This window comes from Vicia villosa, unplaced genomic scaffold (genome assembly GCF_029867415.1).
Source record: "Vicia villosa cultivar HV-30 ecotype Madison, WI unplaced genomic scaffold, Vvil1.0 ctg.003006F_1_1, whole genome shotgun sequence".
Taxonomy (NCBI): Eukaryota; Viridiplantae; Streptophyta; class Magnoliopsida; order Fabales; family Fabaceae; genus Vicia; species Vicia villosa.
In genome coordinates, this window is record NW_026706090.1 from 119,904 (window position 1) to 125,466 (window position 5,563).

At 34.7% G+C, this 5,563-nt stretch overlaps 1 long non-coding RNA gene across 5 annotated transcripts; it reads left to right on the forward strand.

Moving 5' to 3' along the window:
- Nucleotides 1-653: 653 nt before the first annotated feature.
- Nucleotides 654-3,794, forward strand: LOC131640227 (uncharacterized). 5 transcript variants are annotated; one of them, XR_009295189.1, is made up of 3 exons: nt 654-1,473; nt 2,406-2,580; nt 3,334-3,794. It is a non-coding gene; the product is annotated as an uncharacterized LOC131640227 (long non-coding RNA). The 5 variants fall into 5 exon arrangements; XR_009295190.1 differs by having other exon boundaries at nt 654-1,341; nt 1,439-2,580; XR_009295191.1 differs by having other exon boundaries at nt 654-1,147; nt 1,313-2,580.
- Nucleotides 3,795-5,563: the final 1,769 nt, after the last annotated feature.

The following is a 5,563-nucleotide window of genomic DNA, read 5'->3' on the forward strand; positions in this document are numbered from 1 at the left end:
TCAACAAACCCCAAGTCTGCGACAGACCCTGCGATTTCACATCCTTTCCACCCAAAAACGATTCCAGACATCACATACAGGCATATAATCATCATACATTCAATTATACACCATAAAACATCATCCAAAATCATTATTAACCAAATAGTTCACACAATTATCATCAATTCAATCCAATTAGAACACCCTAACCTAACAATCCCAATATCTAATTGAATCAAACCATACATCAATCCACCTATTACCTAAGATCACATAAGAGATACTAAAAGGAAGAGTCCCCCCTTACCTCGATGAATTCACTACTAGAAATATGGCCTACGGCCACGCTAAATTTTTCCACGACTCAAAAACTGTGGCCACATGCAAGCTTTAGCTAGGGTTCTGAAAGCGTAGACATATCTTTTAAAACATTGAATCCGGAGTGTGAAAGTGTGGTCTTTTCTTCATTTACCACAGTTTACAAACTGTAGATATTTTAAGCCACAAATAAAAACTGCGGCATTATGATTTTCACTTCAAACTGTGGCCCAAACCCAAAAGAATATATCCCGCCAGAATTTCACTCTTTTTTTAGTTTCCCTCTCCTTAATTATTTTCTTTTATAATTTTTTTAATATTAAAAAAAACATTAAAAATATAAATACCCTCATTCTAACCTAATTTTCCTCTCTTGTACCCTCACCTGTTCCTCATTCGCCGTCCGACAACAACATTTCTACCTCCTTCAAGTAAAAATCGTGAACGCTGATGGTGGTGCGGCCTTCTTCTCTTCTCATCACAAACGAAAGCGTGACCTCTATCTCCGGAGAGATCTTATATCCGTCTTCTTTCGATCCTCTCCGCCTCGTCTCAACGTCTTCTTTTTCCGCCTCTTCACTCGCTTGTGATGTTGTTGAAACTGGTTCTGAATCTGTAAAACTGGGTAAGATCTTTTCAAACCTATTTTTTAATCTCTCTTCTTCTATATCTGTATATTCTGAAGGGTTTGTGTATATAGGAAAATGATGAGCACATTTTTATGGGTTTCACCAACCACCGTTCTTCTCACCAACCACAACGGCTTCTTTTCTCACCGGCCATAATAGGGAAGATTTTGTTGTTTTAAAACTGAATCAACAAGAAACCAACACGATTTTGTTATAAGGTAACATTTTTTATTCAAGTTTTCATTTTGGTTTTGTTAGGGTTTGCGTAGGGTTTCGAATCCTGACTCTGTCGTTCCCAATAACGACTTAGTTGTCTTGATTTTGATTTTGTTGTTTTGTTTTTATGATATATTAATCTTTTATTGAGTTCAATGGCGATTCAGGTGCTTCAGGTGCTTCAGGGGTGTTTAAGGTTATGATTTAACTTTGTTGTTTTGTTTTGTGTTTAATTACTTTTCTACAGTGTTTTCTTTAATTAATTATGTTTTCTTTGTAAAAAATTGATTCAGGTTCTTACAGTTTATAGAAGATTGCACTGAACCAAGTATTAACACTGATCCTAAAACAAGGATATAACAATAGAAATGTGATGAATAAGACATCAAAAATTGATTATAAACCGCTTATGTTGAGACAACAGTTGCATAAACAAATATAGTTCAAACAATTTTATTGAATGGCATTCTGTTTGTGTTATGTTAGAGTGAAAGAGAAGGTCATCAACTTGTCATATGAAGGTTTTTTGTGTTTGTATTAATATCTCCATTTTGTTATTACGCTAAGCGACTACCACCGGTTGCTCTGGATTTTTGTCCGAACTTTGTAGCTAAGTAACTCACTTCTCTCTATATTGATTTAGTATGTTGTATCAATCAAAATGAACATTCACTTTGTTCAATGTTTTTAACCTTATTATCTTTAATGTGTGTTGCTTTGAGAATTAGGAAGAATGGTATCTCTCCGCAAGACTCCATCTCAGTTTAATTTGCATTTATGCTTGTAGGTCTTGGTACTGCTTTCAATGTTGCAAAACTAAAACCAGTTTCTCATGTTTCTCTATCTTTGGACTTGGAGTAGTTAGCCTTGTAGTATCTTACTTTTGTACAATTGACTTTATGGCTGTTGTAATTATGATGGAAATGAAATGATATAATATTAACTCATGCAATTCTCTTTAAACTCAATGCACTCTGAATTGAATGTTAACAGACATTGTTATATTATATACTTATCTGGTCTAGCATATCCATCCTATAAGTTGAATGTTTCATTATAGAATGAGCCCATCATTCTTTTGGCATGAGATTCATGGCTTTACATTTGTTGAGTTTGTACTTGAAACTTAGTACCTCTCTCGAATAAATGATTTAGCCAATACTGCTTAATGTAATTCATTTTGGGGCTGCTTGTGCTATTATACTTACTAGCTTGTTGACATGTGCTAATACTGAGTTTACTTTTTATTTTATTTTGAAGGCTTTGTTGAAAATGGGAGTTCATGGTGTCATTGTATCTGATATGATCGGAAGGCGTCCGATCATATCAGATACAGTGACACCATGAATATAGTACACAATATATTATGCTTTGGGAGTTCATGGTGTCAATGCATGAGTATAGGCTTGAAACTGTAGAAAATGCACCTCCACAGGTAAGTTTAATTATCTTAATTCTTAAACATGTTTCTATATAGTATACAATATATTATGTAGTTCATATACATACTATATATATTTTGTGTTGAGTTTGAGGAGTTAATTAAAGTTTAAACTTGATTAGTGACTTTTAATGAGCATTGTTACTTTATGTTAATTAGTGTTAAAGAGTTTCAACTTCCAATAGTAATTCTTTCACACGATATGTCATTTTCTCATGTTATAGTTTAGTATAATTAAGCTCATGATAACTCCTCTAAACTCATTTTATAGTAACTTAATAATACTATAATATGTAGAGAGCATAAGTTTTTTTTTTCTCAAAGAACATGTAAGAAACTTGTTATTTCATTCTTAAAGAACATGTAAGTAACTTCTTTTAAACAATAGTCGCGACTGCGTAAAGTCTTTCGCGATTTCGGTCGAAACAGGTGTTGTGATACTAATTGCAGCTGCTACGGTGTGAATCAACATAATCTGTACTTAATCATAAAAACGGTAAATGATGGTATTTATATTAGTCGATTAATTAATTCAATTAATCACTATAATATGTTGATTGAATCAAGTTTTGTTCTCTAGTTACTGTGAGTGAAGTAGATGCATTGTATGAACTCTATTTGAATTTGAGCAATTCAATTATTCAAGATGGTCTAGTACACGTTCTATTATTCTAGTACACGTTCTACTATGCTAGTTTGAAAATCTTGGATGAAAAATTAAATAATAATTGATATTTGTTGGTGCAGCATCTGGTGAGCCACCCTTGCTTTTAGCAGCTTCGGTTCACTGTGCCACAAGATCAGCTGTCAATGAAGTGAGGAAACAACTCCTATCATGGAGCAACTTAGATGAATCAGATTCAACATTTCAATTGGGGGGTCCCTGCAACCATGCATGTAGTAAAGGAACTCAGTGGACTAGACATTGTAGAAAGGTACTTGAAATGGAAAATGGACAGCAAGTAAAAGACATCAATCAGCAAGTAAAAGACATCAATCGCACAATAGTTGAAAGCAGGCCTATGTTATTAAATGGTACTTGCATGATTTACTCAATAATTGATGTATTGGGAAGACTCTTTGAGAGAAACTTGTGTTTAATTTAGCTTTTGTTTTGAATTTCTATGGTTGTTTTGAATTTGGGATGACATCAAAACTTAGTATCCAACTTATTAGTGGCACTAAAAAAAACTTACTTTTGACGTTAATGATAATTTGCTTGTAATTAATTAGATTCTAATCATAAATATTATTGTTAATTATATATATATATATATATATATATATATATATATATATATATATATATATATATATATATATATATATATATATATTAAATGACATAATTATGTAATGATACAAAAATAAACCGTGGCTAGATAAATGGTTTAGAATGCATAACATATAGCAACGGTTTTAAATAGGTGGTCATAATGAAACCGTGGCTTTACCATATAGCCACAGTTTTGAAGTCATGGCAAATACAAACCGCGGCCTTAATCAAGCTACCTAAACCGTGGCCTAAAAAAGCCACGGTTGTAAAAAAGGCGTGGTCTATACCAAAAAACCGTGGACTTTACTTTAGGCCACGGCCGAATACTCCGCAGTTGGATTTCCGTGGCCAAACCGTGGCCTCAGTGTTACGCCACGGTTATTTTGCATATAGCCTCGGTTTTCTGGTCGTGGCAGGAGACCTTTTTTTCTGTAGTGATTTCTTGAATGCTCTCCTTCCGGTTTCACGTTCTTGCCTCTTCCTCTTCTCTTGCTCTTTTCACGTGTTCTTCCCTTTTTCCCCCAAATGGTTCCTTTTCTTATTTTATGAAAATAAAATAAAATAAATTAACCACCACTTAGTAAAAGGCCTAACTAATTAGCACCCCTCTTTTACTAACATCACACCATAAGCCCAATGGCTCTTACTCCATCATTTTCCAATTAAATCCAATTTAAAATTCTAAAATTCCAATTATTTAATTTAAATCCAAATTAAATTAATAAACTGAAATTATGGGTGTTACAACTCTCCCCCACTAAAAGAGTTTTTGTCCTCAAAAACATACCTTAGACGAAAAGTTCTGGGTAAGAGTCCTTCATCTGGCTTTCTAACTCCCATGTAACATTTCCACCGGCTGGTCCTCCCCAAACCACTTTCACCGTTGCTATATCTTTACCTCGCAACTGCTTTACTTTACGGTCTTCAATCCTCATAGGTAATGTCTCTACAGTCAGATTATCTCGCACCTGTATATCATCTATCTGAATCTCATGAGACGGATCTGCAATGTATTTCCTCAACTGGGATACATGGAACACATCATGCAAATTAGCGAGTGCAGGCGGTAAAGCAATCTGATAAGCAACCTTCCCAATCTTCTTAGTAATCTGAAATGGACCAATAAAATGCGGAGTTAACTTCTTCGACTTTAAGGCTCTTCCAATGCCAGTCATCGGAGTAACCCGCATGAATACATGATCTCCTTCCTTAAATTCAATATCCTTCCTTCTTTTGTCATGGTAACTCTTTTGTCGACTCTGAGAAGCTCTCATCTTTTCCTGAATCATCTTGATCTTTTCCGTAGTTTGTTGTACAATCTCCGGTCCAACCACCGTATTTTCTCCAGATTCGTACCAACACAAAGGTGTTCTACATCTCCTACCATACAATGCTTCAAACGGAGCCATACCAATACTCGAATGATAACTATTGTTGTAGGTAAACTCAACCAAAGGTAAATAACTATCCCAAGCACCACCTTTCTCTAATACACAAGCTCGTAACAAATCCTATAACGATTGAATCGTTTTCTCTGTCTGACCATCTGTCTGCGAGTGATAAGCAGAACTCAACCTCAACTTAGTACCCAAGGCTTCCTGCAATCCTGTCCAGAACTTAGAAGTAAATCTCGGATCTCTATCCGACACAATACTAGCTGGAACACCATGCAAACTCACTATCTTTTCAACGTACAACTGA